At 48.9% G+C, this 16651-nt stretch overlaps 1 protein-coding gene across 1 annotated transcript in view; it reads right to left on the bottom strand.

Annotated features, from left to right (window-relative positions):
- GALNT17 (polypeptide N-acetylgalactosaminyltransferase 17) overlaps positions 1-16651 on the bottom strand; it is a 219308-nt gene that overhangs the window by 106231 nt on the left and 96426 nt on the right. The window lies entirely within an intron of this gene.

The following is a 16651-nucleotide window of genomic DNA, read 5'->3' as shown; positions in this document are numbered from 1 at the left end:
CATGGTTGGGACCGTCAGCCACAGGCACGACGTTGTGGTGTGTTATTTATCAGATGTGGGGCAGTCTGAGAATCTGAATCCCAGATGTCCCCAGCACAGGCTCAGAAAAATGCCAAACCCCAGCCAGCACAAGGGGCCATGTGGAGAATTAAAGCCGTTACCTCCCAGCACACACACAGCACCACACACCCCAAAGTACCAGTTACTGGGGACGGTCAAGAGACAAAACTCTTTCCAAAGAGCAGAAAAAAGAAGGATTTCAGCATTTGCTTTCACTTGACTGGGTGCAGGATGAGCAAATCAGAGAATCCTCAAGGTTGGAAAAGCCCTCCCAGACCATGGAGTCCACCCTGTGCCCGATACCCACCTTGTCTTTCTTGCATTATCCTGCTTGCTGTGTACAAGCAGAGGGAAAAGAAACCTTCATTTTATTTATTTCTTTATTTGTTTTCCCCAGAGCAGACTCTTGTGAGTTGGGGCTTGGAATGAAGAAGAGTTCAGGGCTTGGCTCTGAGGAGCGAATCTGCCAGAGCTCAGGGAGGGTTTAGACAACACCCTCAGGGACATGGTGAGATTTTGAGGCTGTCCTGTACAGGGTCAGGGCTTGGACTGGCTGATCTTTGTGGGTCCTTTCCAACCAGAATCACAGAATTACTGAGGTTGGAAAAGACCTCTGAGATCACCAAGTCCACCCTGTGCCCGATGCCTCCCTTCTCCCCCAGCCCAGAGCACTGAGTGCCACCTCCAGTCCTTCCTTGGACACCTCCAGGGGTGGGGACTCCAAACCTCCCTGGGCAGCCCCTTCCAATGCCTGACCACTCTTACCATTAGGAAATTCCTCCTGATGTCCAACCTGACCCTCCCCTGGCACAGCTTGAGGCCGTGTCCTCAATGGCCATTCCCAAAGGACAACACCATCCCAGGGAAAACACACTGAGTGTCCTCAGGACATTTAACCAGGGCAATGCAAAGCAGCAGCTGAATCCAGAACATCCCTGGGAGTGGATCTTGCTCCACACGGATTAGAAGGGCTCCAACCAAAGGCTGGAAGCTCATCTCAAAATGTGGAACATGGACCTGGGACTACCCAAGCTTTGGTTTCCCATTCTTCAGGTCCCTGCTCTGCACTGAAGCAGCCTGAGGGTTCAGAGGTCTCCCACCTCTCTGAAAGGCAACTGCTACAGCACCAGCAAAGCTTCATTTTGGAAAAAAGGGCCAAAAGAAGGAATTTAACCCAACACTTTCCCACCTGAACTCCAGAGGAGCCTCTCAGGTCCCACCACTCGTGCTGAGGGTGAGGCATCACCACCTCCTTTCTGGGCTTCCAACTTGAACTCCTCTGTTGTTTCATCTCTACAATTTGCCTTTAATAAATCATTTTCCTTTAAAATCAGCTGCTCCAGTGCAATGTTCACTCATGCACAGGAAATTAAGACGTGTTAGAAAACTAATTTATGCGCCCTGTTGGCCACGGAGCCTGGGGAAGGTTCCTCCCTGGACACAAATTCAGGAAGCATTTCCACATTTGATCTGAGTTTTGCTAAACAGTGTTAGAAACATCTGGAAAGTTTTGAACTTTCTTTTTCCAGATTAAAAACTTCCTCAAAATGGGCATTTACACGAGCCTGGGGCAGGGTGGGGGAGGGTCCATAAAATATTCCACCCCTGAAAAATCTCACAACTTCTTCATTTTTTAATACTGAGGGTGCAAATCAGCCCAATTTCCTTTCACTGGGACTTGTTAGATTGTTCTTGCTTTCCCTGAAAAATTTCACAGGAGAAAAAGAATTCCCAACAAGCTTTAATTTTAATTGATTCCTATTCAATCCAATGAGGTCATGCATGTTTAATTACCATCATCCTTATTACAGACGGAAAATCAACTTCCTCTGATGTTGCTCTGCTAATTATCATCTCATTTGTTTAGCAATGGCAACCAGACAACTGATGGAGATTGCAGCAAACAAAGAGCAAAAAGACCTGTGTGGGAATCGCTGCAAACAGTGGCCAGGACTCAGCAAAGTTCTCTGCCATGGATCACACTCAGCACCACTGAAAGGGTCCTTTTAGTTCTTACAGTTCACAACATGCCCATGGATTTTGCCACATTGCACCTCCAGTGAAATAAAGAGGAAAAGTGGGGAGAAAATTTCATCCAACTCCTTGGAGTGCTGGGAATGGAGGCGTGGAGGAATTAAGGATGAGACTCTGACAGGGACAACACGGTTGGGAAATGCTGCTCAAAAACCAGCTTAGGGGTCTCAGATTGATGGTGAGGAATGAAACAGAGATCAGGGAATGGTTTGGGTTGGAAGGGACCTTAAAGCCCACCCAGTGCCACCCCCTGCCATGGGCAGGGACACCTTCCACTAGCCCAGGTTGCTCCAAACCCCATCCAGCCGGGCCTTGGACACTTCCAGGGATCCAGGGGCAGCCACAGCTTCTCTGTGCCAGGGCCTCCCCACCCTCACAGCACCTGGACAGATTTTCACCCAGTAGCTCAGCAGGCCCCTTTAGACTCTGCCACCCTGTCCCTTGTGCCTGGGAAGTGCCCAGTTCCCTGCTGGTGGGGGGTGAGTTTTCCTCCTGCTGCTTCCACACTCTTTAAATGTGAGCCAGGGGACAGGTCTGAGAGCAAACAAAGGCAACCAAAAACCTGCCAGGGCACTGAAAATGCTTCTTTTCTTCCTTCTGCTTTACAGGGAAGAGAGGTAAACTTGATGCTAATCTCTGCTCCGAGCAAGTGTAATTCTTTTGCATCCAAATAAATTGTGGCATCGAGAAGTACAGTTATAGCACATTAGTGCAATGATGCATGTGACCCAAAATAAGAACATGAGGACCAGGAGACTGCTCTCCAAAGCAGCTGGGTGTCCATATCTTTGAAATGGTTATTAAGTTCGTTTAAGTACCAAATTAAGCAAAGAGTGGGAGGAAAGACTGATGAAACTCTAATCTGATCTCCTGCTCCAAGTTTAACCTTCGCTTGGCAGCACTGTCTGCTTTTGTACTTATTTTTAATTTAGTAATGCTCTGATGATTTATTTCTAGATTAAAGTCTACTTCACAAAAGCTTAAAAAGAAACTACTGTATGAAAAGCAAATGCTCCCTCACAGCTGAAATGAACCCACTTCTCGAGGCACGCAGGGAATTAGTGCTGATTTATGGCCAACTTAGTCAAGAGAAACACTGCTGGCTGGGAAAAAAGGAATGATGCTACATTGTCTCCCTTGCTGAAATGGAAAATGTGCCTGTGCTGCACAACCCTGACAACTCACAGGTCTGCAAAGCTCCTGGGTTTATGGCAAGACCTCCCTGGAAACCTCAACCAAGAATATTTCACCGTGTGCACCATGAAGAACCCCCCGGGTGGAAGATGTGGAGAGGCCACAGCCTGGAGCCACAGCCCAGAAAAACCAGGAATCCTTTCCTGTACTCAGCTTCATGAAATCCCAAGTGATTTTCCCTGGCAAGAACTGCAAATCCCCATCCCAAAATCAGCTGGAACAACCCACCATCTGCTTCCCCCATCGCCTCATTCCTGCTCCACAAGTAACTACAATCTCTCCCATCCTTCCACTTCCCACTTTATTTTTGGAGCATCCTTCACCCACAGCTCTGTTCCCCATCCTTCATACTGCATCTGTGTGCTTCTCTCTCCTTCCAACCCCATTTTCTTCCAGCAGGAATATTCTAGTGGACACGTTACATTTGCTGACCAACGGACAGAGAGCTCTGCGACACAAAGAAACCAAAATATCATGTGCATGTTCTGAAATTCACTCTGAGGAAGGTGAAATACCTTCAGCAAACCTTGTCATCTAAAAGAAAAGCAGGTTTTTAGATGTTCTCCCTCTCAGAAATGGTGACAAACCCACGACTGCCCCCACACAAGTGCAGCTGCCTGTGGATGCAGAGAAAATACAAAACCCAGAGCTCGTGTGGTTTATTTATTCCCAGCCTGCTTGGAGATGATCCTCACACAGCTGTCAACTGAAGGCAAGAGATAAGCCAAACACTGGGCTGATACAGTGGTTAATAAGTGTTCATGTCCCTTTCCTTCACCAAAAAAAAGCAGGGAATGCACTGAGACATCCCAAGTCCCTGGGAAAGTCACAGCTGTGCAGAGACAAGAGGGGAATCCTCAGGGAAGCACAGCAGGAAGTTAATGAGGGGACTGGAAGAGCTCCCCTATGGAGACAGGCTGGGAGAGCTGGGAATGTTCAGCCTGGAGAAGAGAAGGTTGTGTGGAGACCCCTCAGAACCTCCCAGAATCTAAAGGGGCTACAAGGAAACCAGAGAGGGACCTTCATCAGGAACTGCAGAGACAGGACAAGGAGTTACAGGTTTAATCTGAAAGAGGGGAAATTTGGGTAGGATATCAGGAAGGAATTCCTGGCTGTGAGGGTGGGGAGGCCCTGGCACAGGTTGCCCAGAGAAGCTGTGGCTGCCCCATCCCTGCAAGTGTCCAAGGCCAGGTTGGAGCAACCTGGGCTAGTGGAAGGTGTCCCTGGCCATGGCAGGGGTGGAAGAGGATGAGCTTTAAGGTCCCTTCCAACCCAAACCATTCTGGGATTCTAAGAACTCTCAGCCACCTCATCCTCCATCTTACACTGAATTAACACCTGCTTTTCAAGCCAATATAACAAACACCTCCTACGACTAAACTTTTGAGCCTTCAGCACAGCTTTTAACACACCCTATTTGCTGCATCAGTTCTTCTCTCTGAACAGCCTCCTATCAAAATCTGCCTTATTGTCTCTTCCACTGAGCACCAGGGAGCTTCCCAATTCCCTCCAGACTAGGAGCAAAACACATCAATCTGCAGCCCCAAACCTTTCCTCAGTGCCAGCCTTTGCTTCTGCCTCTTTTTTGGCCACAAATGTTCTGGACACGTTTAATGGTTCAACTCCAGGCTCGCTCAGGACTGAAAGTGCCACAGTTTCAAAACCCTGCAGTTCTCCAGCTCTTTAGTCCTGCCTGCATGAAATTCAGGCCATGAGAAATTCCTGATGCTGCTCCTTGGCTCCCTTGCCTTAGTAGACTTCCCACATCTAAAGAAACATTTCTGCCATTGCGAAAGGAAAAAAAAATATAACTTTTTTCCCTTAAAAAAGAAGCCAGAAACGTGAGATCCTGTGGCCATTAAATCCCAGTTGTGGAGAATTTCCACTGGGAAACCTGTCAGCTGCTTTCTTCTCCCAGGGCTGGACTTGACAAGAAGCAACATTAAACAGGGAGTGTGAGAAAGCAATTAGGAGGTGCCCAGTTCTCCCATTCAACCCAGTTTGCTCCAACTACAAACTCTGAGGCAAAGCCACTGACATCTGTTCACCTAAATATTTCATGTCTGCCTATTTTATTCCCCTCCCAAGATATATATTTTTTTTTCCTGAAAGGGAAAGCACAGAGAGGGCAGAAAGGGGAAGGAAGGGGAAGGATGTCACACCATCAGTCAGTGCTCGGGGCTGTGCTGGGTGAACAGAGACCAGTCCTACTGCCCAAACACCTGCAAATTTAAAGCCAGGACTAAAGAAGGAGGGGATGGGCTGCAAGGCTCCCTACAGCACAGAAAGCCTGGTGCAAACCCAGCCTCAGCTCTCCCTACAGACACCTGATTCTTCTGCTGCCTCAGGCTTGAGGCAGATCCTTCTCCCCCCAGAAAGGTGAGTCTGCCCTGGCATTAAACAGAGCAAAGTGAGCACTGGTCAGGTCAGGCTGAGAACAACCCCCTTAGCAGGGACCTGCTGGTGTTGTGAGGAGCAGAGCAGCTCCAAGGCACCTGGGACCTGAGCAAAGGGGTTCATTCACCACCACGGGGCCCTGCAGAGAACCACCAGCCTTCCCATCACAGCACAGATCCAGCCTCAGGTTTCCCTGGAACAGGTTTTTGCTCTGCCCAGCTCCTCTTGGGACTGGAAGCACAGCAGGTTTTGACTTGGAGACCTCAAAAATCTCACTGAGCTGTGAGGACTCCTCCCCACCCCATCCTCTCTGCAGGCAGGATTCACAACATGAGCCAAAGCTCTGGAGCTCCTGGTGAGGGAAGTGTGAGCAGAGGTGACCCAGCACCTCAGCAAACCCTGCAGGATCAGCAGGGCTGATGCTCCCCCTTTAGGACCAGCAGCTCACCTGCAAAGCTCCCACAAATGGGGATTTTTGGGTAGGCAGCCTCTCCCCCCACGGGGCAGAGCCAGGCCCCAGGTACCATCCAGCAGAGGTACTGACAAGAGCTGCATTCTGGAGCCTCAAAAAAATGGAACTAAAACATGCTCCTGTGTGTCTTCATTTCCACATGAATGCCAACAATTCCTGGGCACCAACAATTCCTGCCAGCCCTCAGGCTGTCCTGGGAAGGAGCCCAGCTCTGTAACTCCACCGAGGGCTGTACAAGGACCAGTCTGGGCACAGAAAGCAGCAAATATCAACTTTCTGATACATTGAGTTTTCTTCCCCAAACACCAGAAGGTGGGGGCAGGGTAGGAGCACCCTCAGAGATCACAGAATCCCAGAGTGGGTTGGGTTGGAAGGGACTTAAAGATGATCTTGTTCCACTCCCTGCCATGGGCAGGGACACCTTCCCCTAGCCCAGGTTGCTCCAAGCCCCGTCCAACCTGGCCTTGGACACTTCCAGGGATCCAGGGGCAGCCACAGCTTCTCTGGGCAACCTGTGCCAGGGCCTCACCACTCTCCCAGCCAACAATTCCTTCCCAATATCCCGTCTAAACCCATTCTCTGTCAGTGGGAAGCCATTCCCCCTTGCCCTGTCCCTCCATCCCTCATCCCCAGTCCCTCTCCAGCTCTCCTGGAGCCCCTTTAGGCCCTGGAAGGGGCTCCAAGGTCTCCCTGGAGCCTTCTCTTCTCCGGGTGAACCCCCCCAGCTCTCCCAACCTGGCTCCAGAGCAGAGGGGCTCCAGCCCTTGGAGCATCTCCGTGGCCTCCTCTGGATCTGCTCTGGAGGCAGCTCTGCAGGTGGGGGTCTCACAAACCATCAGGAACGCGGAAATTGCCCTTCCCCAGCTTTTTCCACTTGCACATTTCCAAACTTCTTTGCCCTGGAGCCTTGGGAGGAGGGATGGCTCTGGTTGCTCCCACCCGTGTGTACACGTGTTACAAACACCATGAGAGCATTTTGAGGTGTAACCTCGACAAGATTTCACTCAGACATCCAGCACAGAGCATCGACTCGGGGCTCTGGGCAGGGACAGAGTGGGATAGTTTGTAAAAGCCTCCCGTGCTCCAGGGCAGAGCCAGCTGGGAGCTCCCAGGGCATCACTTATTGCTCCAGCCCACGAGAATGATAACAAGGATCTATTTTTCCTTTAATTTAATCTCTGCCTATTTATGCACCACTGGCTGCAAAGGACAGTGAATTAAAGTGCACATGAAAGGAAACCATAGCCCTCAGCGCTGGCTCTCAAACACTCTTTAAAGTCTGTTTGATGAGGGGCTGTTTTAGTTTGTCACCGAGGACAATCGGCTCCATTATCACTCCTTTGTTTTGAAAACTCACCTCAAAGTCATTAAATACTTGCTTTCTGATGAGAATGGATTGGCTATGGCCAATAAATCACTTAAATGCCATCTGCCAAAGGAAAAAAAAAATAAATCAAAAAGCCAAATTCCCCCAACTCCTTCTGGTGTATTTTTTCCCCTCTGCTTTGAATTTAGAGAGAAAATATGTTTGTATTAACCCACCAGCAACAGCTTCCTCCTGGGCAAGTGTGAACAGACCACAGAGAAGGCTCTGCTAGGCTTTGACTTCCAAAATCACTTCATGGCCCACTCTGAAACACTTCAGGCAACAGGGTACCAGCTCCATATATTGGTGTTGCCCCAGATTGTTTTGTTTTCATTAATAAGATTATTTCAGTGCAAACAGGCTCTCTGAAGCTTAATTTTCCAAGCAATTGTTAAATAATTCAACACCCATCTTTTCTGTCTCTTTAATGCCTCTGAAAAATCAAAACCCTTCACAAATTAATGGCCAAATCCTGTTTACTCTTTCCTTTTCTAAAACAACTCTGGCTGTTTTTGTGACTTGGGCTCAGATTAAAGGTTCTGTCAGTGTATTTTTTTTTTTTAAAAGCAGGAGCATGATTTTTTTTTCTTTTTAATCAAAATAATTCTCTTATGCAAAGATTTAAAAACATAAAGAAATGGTTCCAGTGTGACCAGCGTGGGTTTTCTTTATAGAAATGGATTATATTAACATTTTACACCAATATATTATGGTAATATAATCCATTTCTATAAGTTATGGCTCCCTTCAGGAAGGAGAATTTGCTCCCTTCACCCTGTGGTCTCCTCCTGAAGGGACAATATCCATTGTCCACTCTTTAATGCTCTTCAGGAAGAAGCTCCTCTGAGTGGTGCTCGAAGGAGGACCTAAAGTTTTACTTGGAATAACACCTTGGATTTGGCAAACAGTGGTGGGTTTATAGAATCACAGTCATAGAATATCCTGGGTTGGGAGGGACCCCCAAGGATCATCAGTCCAACCCTCAGCCCTGCACAAGCCCAGCCCCAAGAGTCACCCCCTGTGCCCCAGAGGATCAGCCAAACCCTCCCTGAGCTCTGGCAGCCTTGGGGCTGTGCCCACTGCCCTGGGGAGCCTGGGCAGTGCCCAACCAGCCTCTGGGGGAAGAACCTTTGCCTGAGATCCAACCTGAGCCTGCCCTGACACAGCTCCAGCCATTCCCTGGCTGCTGTCCCTGCTCACAGAGAGCAGAGTGGGACAATCACGTTGTTTTGGTGAAAACAAGGCCCCACTCAAGGCTGTGAGGGGGCTCAATCTGCTCCAGGCTGCCCTAAAGGATCAGGATCCAAGGGATGGATCTCCTCCATCCCAGGAAGGGCACATCCCTCTATTTAACACTGAACCCAGATCCCACCCCGTGCTCCAAGATGTCCTGCCTAAAAACTGCACAAACACTGCCTGTTCAAGGTCACTTGGCCAAACCAGCCCAGGACAAGCCCACGTGGGTCCCTCTGTTGTGTCTCCAAGCCAACACTGGCCAGGATCCCCCGAGCTGCCCCAACACTGACCCTCTGCTCCAGCAGCTCTGCTCCACTCCACAGGAAAACCCCGAGCCTTGAAGGGCCCTCCCCCAAACCCTGGCAGTAAATGGGAGCCTTGCCATGTTTCAGCAAGGTTTGGATCACCCCCTGCTTCCGGATGCAGCCAATCCCAAGGAAAGCCCAGAGAGCTGAACATGCCCTGGGCTGCTCCCAACCAGCTCCAGGTGCTTAAACCTCAGGTGCCCCCCCAGCAGAGGCTTTACAGTCTTTCAGGCAGAGACATAAAATCTTCACCTTGTAAATCCTGACACCACCACGGATTATTAGACACCCTCCTTTTACGTTTTGCACTAAATTATGTGACATTAAACAGGACCAGATGAAGGATTCATCATAAAAAGGCCCAACAGCAGCAACCTGAGCCCCGACACATCCAGGTTTCTCACACCACAGGGAATCTCCATGAAGTTAAAGAGCTTAAAATTAGTGCATTAGTGAGTGAAAGTCACTTTGTGCAGAGAGTTAAAGATCACTTCTCCCCAGTACTCTTAAAGTAAAAATCAAGAGAGTCAATTTTAAAGGTTTCTTTTTTTTTTTAATGTGTGGCCTGAAATCATCACAAAAACTCCTCACCACTGAAAGGAACACCCAGACTGAAAAAAACTGAAGATGTTCTTCTCAAAGTACTTTTGAAGCTGGTAAAGCACTTGATGGTTTTACTTTAATCTGGAGATGGATGACAAAGTTATTGAGGTTGTGATTCTGACCTAAATCTTCCCTCTCTGAGCCCAAACAAGACACTGCCATCAACTAAACATTGAGGAAAAAGAAATCCCTCCATTTCTTCTCTACAAGGCCAGGTTGGATGGGGCTTGGAGCAACCTGGGCTGGTGGAAGGTGTCTCTGCCCATGGCAGGGGTGGAATGAGATGGGCTTTAAGGTCCCTTCCTACCCAAACCATTCCATGATTCTTCTACTGGAAACAAATTTGTTTTCAAGTTTTCAGAGACTTTCATTCTCTGTGCCCTGGACATGAAACTGCAGCCAGAACAGGGTATGTAGGAGAATCAGCCCTCAAGGAAAATAAATATTTGGGGTAAACACAGAGCTTTGCTTCCTTTGACCTCAGGGAAAGGGGCTTTAGAGGCTGGGGCAGACCCCCAGTACCATCATTTTATCTCTGGGTTTGATTGAAATTTTATAGGGAGCCATTAAAGAGCTCCATGAATGTTGTGCAGCTGTTGGGACATTCACACACGTCCCATCCCTCCAATCCAACACATCCCATCCCTCCAATCCAACACATCCCATCCCTCCAATCCAACACATCCCATCCCTCCAATCCAACTCATCCCAGCTCATCCCATCCCTCCAATCCAACACATCCCACCTGTCCAATCCAACACATCCTATCCTTCCAATCCCAACACATCCCATTCCTCCAATCCAATTCATCCCATCCCTCCAATCCCACTCATCCCACCAATCCAACTCATCCCACCCCTCCAATCCAACACATCCCACCCCTCCAATCCAACACATCCCACCCCTCCAATCCAACACCTGCACACCAGTATCCAACACCCAGACACACCAGGTGAGGTTTCCAAACACAAATTATCATCATCACCCCCCATCTGGCTTCTCCAGAAATCACTTTTCCCCTCAACTTCCCAAGCAGCTGCACCAGAAGAATGAGAATTTCCAACTGTCTCCATACAGAAATGGGAATCTTCAGTGGGAATTTTCCTGCAGTTTGCAGATGCCAAAGCCAGGAGGGACTAATCAAAAAAAAATTATTCACCATTTTGTACAAATGGTTTGAGAGTTTTTTCAAACCAAACCAACAGAAACCCAGGATGTAATCCCTGAAATTCTGCCTTTTCCTCACATACCACCAGTTGCTGGATTCCTCCTGCTGAACTGCCCTGCTGAGCACCCCACTGGTGGTGAAAATATTTAGAACAGATGAAGAAAACCTGACTGAAAAAAACCTGTTCTTGAGGGTTTGACGTGCTGCTGTGCCCTGCAAAGTTGTCCCAGGCACGGAGATCCACTTCCATCATTTTGTGTGGCTGTAGAGGTTATTCCCAAGAGCTCTTTAATTCCTGTGGCTATTTCAGAGTTTGAGCACATCCCATATGGACAAAAGTTTCAGGCTGTAACAGCTGCCTGAAAGAAGCCTCGGGGTTAAACTAGAAGAGGCAAGAAACACACCATTTATTTAATTAAAATAAAGAAAACACCGAGTTTGTGGGCTTTCGAATGCCATCGTGGGATGATGGCTGCAGGAAACCCCACGGAAAAATCAATAGCTAGTGGTTTCTGGAATTAGAAACTAAATTAATAAATGAAAAAACATGAAATATCACCACAAATCCCTCTGCTCTTACCACAAATGAAAGGCAGAGCACCAGAGTGGGAGACTCAACCCCATCTGAGGTCTGTGATCGAGCACAAGCATTTTTTTAAGCAGCAGAATCAGGCACCTTCTCTCCACTCCCATGTCGTGCCCAATAACCTCAAACCCCTCTGTTTGTCCCCTCTTAACCTCTGCATCATTTACACAACCAGGAGGAGGGTTTGCTCCTTCCTAAGTACACTGCAAGCACAAATTCATTAGCATTTGGGAGGCTGAGATAACAGGGAATCCAGTGGGTTAATTCAAATCATTTTCATCTTTAGAAAAGCCCCAAACCAACAGCCTTTCTATTCTTTCACAATCCATAACTCTCAGACCCCACTTGCTCCTCACAGTGATCTTAATACTAATTAAATGAGCTTTTGTCTTCCAACACCAGTAAAGATTAAGTGCCACATAAAGCAGCTGCAGCACAGCCCTATCCAAAATCCAATTTACCCTCCCAGCTGGCATCCACACACTGGTGTGCTTGGAAAGAGGCTTCTTGGCAACTCCAAAGTCACCTGAGGACTTCTCCTCGAGCTCCAACATGTTCTGGGAGGTTGTTCACTAACAGAGCTATTTTCCTCTTGGACTGCACTGCTCTGCCCAGCCAAGTGTGGAAAACACAAAGAGAAAGTCAGGAATTTGTAAAGAATTCATCTAACCTGTCCAGGGAGGTGGTGGAGTCACCATCCCTGGGAGGGTTCAAAAAACAGAGAGATGTGGTCTCTCACCATGTGGTTTATTGGCCATGGGGGTACTTGGTCCAAAGTTGGATTTGATGGTCTTGGAGAGCTTTTCCAACCTTAATCATTCTGTGGTTTAGTGGACAAGGGGGTACTTGGTTCAAAGTTGGATTTGATGGTCTTGGAGAGCTTTTCCAACCTTAAAGATCCTGTGATTTTGGTAACTGTGGTCACAGCACTGGTGATGGACAAGCAGCAAAGATCCAAGATTCAGAACCTGCAGAAAAGTGTGACCACCCCGATTTCCGTGCTCAGGGAAGTGTCCCTCGTCCCCAAGGCTGCTCATTATGCCCTCCCTGCCTCCTGAAGAGACACAGATGCAGGAGTGCATTTCACTGTTTCCCTGAATAAGACCCCTGGAGCCACCAACACCTCACCCACAGAATTATAAACCAGGAGGCTGAAGCACAACCTGCACATCCAGTTGTAAATCTTCCAGAGATCAGGAACTTCTCCACAGCTCCTTTTTGACCAGCCCTGCTGCAGCAGGAACTCAGCAGGTCAGGCAGAAGGACTGCTGGCACTGGGGTTTGCACCAGAACCCCAGAAGCCCCCCCAAAAAAGCTCCTGTTCTGTCAGGTGGGCAATGAATCATTCCTGGAGATGCTGAGAAAGCAGATCCCACCCCAGGATACCCCCAGACCAGGTCATCAACCTGCAATTTCCCAGCATTTCCAAAGGCCTTCTTTGGATTTCCCACAGGACACTGAAAGCATCAGCTTTCTTCCATTTTTGGGGACTCACAGGTTTTCTGGACTCTCAGCAAACTCTGACCAATTTATATATTAATAACAAAGGGCTGGATAAATCCTGGCTACATCTCCTGCAGCAAAGCACAGCCAGGTACTAACTGAAGCACAGGTTCATTCCCACACCCACCCCAGCACCATCCCACCCAGGAAACCCAAACAGCTCTGCCAGAGCTGAGGCTGATGAAGGTCAGGATGTGTGGTGACCATTTCAAATGTCACTCACTGTCTGCCTCTTGTGGGAGAACTAATTTACACATGATCCATTACCCTGTAATCACAGTTTTATCTTCTGGACAGAGAGTCTGGCAAGGAAAGCCTGGCTGTGAAATCAGGCCCAACTGAGTGCTAAGATTGAGGGATCTTTGTGTATCAGGATTTCAAATGTTAATGGGAAAAAAATCCCACTGAGGATGTATTACAGACTCCAGGTATTACACAGCATCCACCCCAGGCATTAAGAGAGGCTATTTCTTGTAGGGAAATTATTGGATAAAGTTGGAGCCTGGAGCCAGTTTGAGACTGGGCCATATTTTAGATGCCATCAGCTCTCTTTGCCTGGATATATAATTATATCTAGTGAATTATCCAGGAGAGAAAACTGCCTCCTAACACATTCACCCTCTCTCTGTCTCCAGTCCTGCTGCCACATATTTGGTCAGGGCTGACCCTCCTGGGCTCACAGACAGGCTGGAGCACCTCTGGTGGGCAGGGGAGCTCCTCCTGGGGCTGCCACAATCCCCAAGCACTGAGAGAGTAAAGCCAAAAATAAGGAATAAACTGCTTTGCTTCCCTCCCACTCTTTCATCCTAAAACATCTCTGAAAAAACTAATGTACCTCTGTAGACTATAATTTCCAAATTTCCTCTAATCCCATGCATAATTACATGGAGCACTGCACTGGTATCCCTTCCATGCAAATATTGCTATAAAGTGCAGAGTTTTCATTGCATTACATGACAAAAAAATAACTGTGCTCATTTATTCTGGGCCATATGTGGTTACACAACGTAAGGCAATGAGACAGCATTTTTCATTAGCTTTTTGTTGTGGACACCACCCATTTATCTTTCTCATAACCCTCTCCCCAGCGCATGCTAACAAGGTTATTTTAGTCAGCTCTTTAATTATGTAACATGGCTGGGAGGTTACTGGGTTTCTCAGAGCAGCCCTTTCCTGAGGCAGCTCCTTCCACCCTGACTCCCTGGAGCCCCCAGGCCCGGATTCCCTGTGGCCTCGAGCAGCAGCATCCACAGATCCACATCCCAGATGCCTTCAACACGGTCCAAGTGGACACCACAACATCCAGCCTTGTTGCTGCCACTCAGGTGTCTCCACAACCTCTAATTCCTGGTGGTTCAACTCAGCAGGGAGACCCTCAGGATTACATGGGGGTGATGGGGCATCATCTGCCCTCAGCCTGTCTCCAAAAAGGGATGTAGAGGGTGCAAAAAGGTTGCAGGAACCCCAGAGCAGAGAAAGCCCTCACACCTCCCAGCTGCTCCTAAGCAGTGACTGTTTGCAACCAGCTTAAATGCAGAAACACACAACTCCATGTCCTGTCCACATTTTAGCACCATCCACAGGTATTTTTAAAGGTAAAACAAGCCCCAGAACAACCCATTGTGACATTCTGCCCAACAGAAACAACTCCCACAGCAAACCCTTCCCTTCCACAGCAGTGGATAAAACCCTGAGGCAGCACTTGGTCAGAGCTTGTAGTTCCTGCTGGTTCTCAGCTCTGAACCAAGGAAAACAAGCGTGTTGGCAGATCTGGAGTCACATGGGAGTGTCCAACACCCCTGTGACCCCATTTACACTCCTGGCTCATGGGTAACCTGTAAACTGGTTCATTTCTGGGCAGCCTGGGGCAAAGCCTCGTCCTAAAGTTCCCACCCCCTCCTTGCACTAAGGACTGACCTCCCCACTCCACCTCTCGGGGCTCATCCAACCCTTCAGCTCCCCACAGCTCTTCTCCTCCTCCCCAGCTGATCAGTGTTGCCTGTCTCTGTCCCTTCCCATCCCCTCTGCCATCCAACACCAAATTCCACAACCCAACCCCGTCCCTCCCCAGCAGGCTCTGCCACAGCTTGTCCTCAGCTGCTCCCCCGAGCGCCAGCAAACAAACTCAGCCCCCGTTCTTGGAGGACAACAGAGCAGAAGGTCCTGCCAGGTATTTAAATGTCACACTGGGGAGGTCCAGTTTCCTCAGTGCACTTTATTTGGTGGTTTTTGAAGCCCAGCAAGCTCCAGGGTGGTGTCACAGTCACAGGGGACATTCCATCTGCCAAAGCTTTCCTGTTTCTCCCAAACGCGGCACTTCAGTCAATAAGAGAGGTTCTTCTTCCCTCCCAAGTCTTTATTGACTGTTACATCCACTGGCTGAGAAATGTTCATCCCAACAGAAATGATCCACTTTTATGATCCTCCAGAGGCCCCAGTCTGGGCACTGGGGTCAAGGAGCTGCTGCCACCAGCACACCCCTCACACCCTACCTCCTGCCAGCCCCAGCCACCCAGCCTCTCCTTTAACAACCCCAGCAGCTTGCACTTGGTTAAAGTAACTGTTTATTTGTCAAAGGCTTGATTCCTGTCCAGAATAAACTGTCAATTCCTCCCCTGATGGCTGAATTTGCTGTCTGGAACACGGGAGCCAAAAGGAATAAAAAAGGTCTCTGTGTAAATGGGAATAGACCTGATTTCAGCTTCCAGGGATTATGTCATTGAGCAAAGCACAGATATTTTGGTTCAGGATTCCAGTCAGGTGGGGATTTGCACATTTGCAGCTGTTCTTTCCCTGTCCATACAATCTAAATTAGGATCCAGGTGGATCTTATCCACCTGGTCAGAAACCACTGCTGGTCACAGCAGCACTTCTGACACAGAACAACCCAAGACACATTTTTCCCCAAGTTTGCCCTGAGAGGAGCAGGACTTCCCATTCATGAAAACACAGTGTTGCATTCATGAATCCACACTCAATCCATGACACAGGAATAATCACCTCATTCCTTAGGATTTGCACAAACTTAACACTCTCATTAAGGCAAAGCCACTCTGTCAGAAGCAGTAAAACACCAGACTACACAAATCTCCACAGTTCCTACACTTCCCCAGTGCTCTTGCTTTTCCAGATCCCTTCACCCTCCCAAACCCTTCCTGGCTGTGTCACAGCCTCTCGGAGCTTCCAGGGGTTATGACACTCTCCCAACCCCAAGGTGGCTTCTTCCCTTCATCTCCCTGCATTTCATGGAATCCCAGAATGGTTTGGGTTGGAAGGGACCTTAAGGATCACATCCTTCCACCCCCTGCCATGGGCAGGGACACCTTCCACTAGCCCAGGTTGCTCCAAGCCCCATCCAACCTGGCCTTGGACACTTTCAGGGATGGGGCAGCCACAGCTTCTCTGGGCAACCTGGGCCAGGGCCTCCCCACCCTCACAGCCAAGAATTCCTTCCCAATATCCAATCTATCCCTGCCCCGTAGCAGTAGGAAGCCATTCCCTCTGTCCTGTCCCTCCATCCCTTGTCCCCAGTCCCTCTCCAGCTCTCCTGGAGCCCCTTTAGGCCCTGCCAGGGGCTCTCAGCTCTCCCTGGATCCTTCTCTTCTCCAGGTGAACCCCCCCAGCTCTCCCAGCCTGGCTCCAGAGCAGAGGGGCTCCAGTCCTTGGAGCACTTTTTCCCAATACCCCCCCTAACCCTTCCCTCTGTCAGTCTGAAGCTGTTCCCCTT

This window comes from Chiroxiphia lanceolata, chromosome 20 (genome assembly GCF_009829145.1).
Source record: "Chiroxiphia lanceolata isolate bChiLan1 chromosome 20, bChiLan1.pri, whole genome shotgun sequence".
Taxonomy (NCBI): Eukaryota; Metazoa; Chordata; class Aves; order Passeriformes; family Pipridae; genus Chiroxiphia; species Chiroxiphia lanceolata.
Note: the sequence above shows the minus strand (reverse complement) of the source record. Positions and strands in the feature narration are given on the sequence as shown.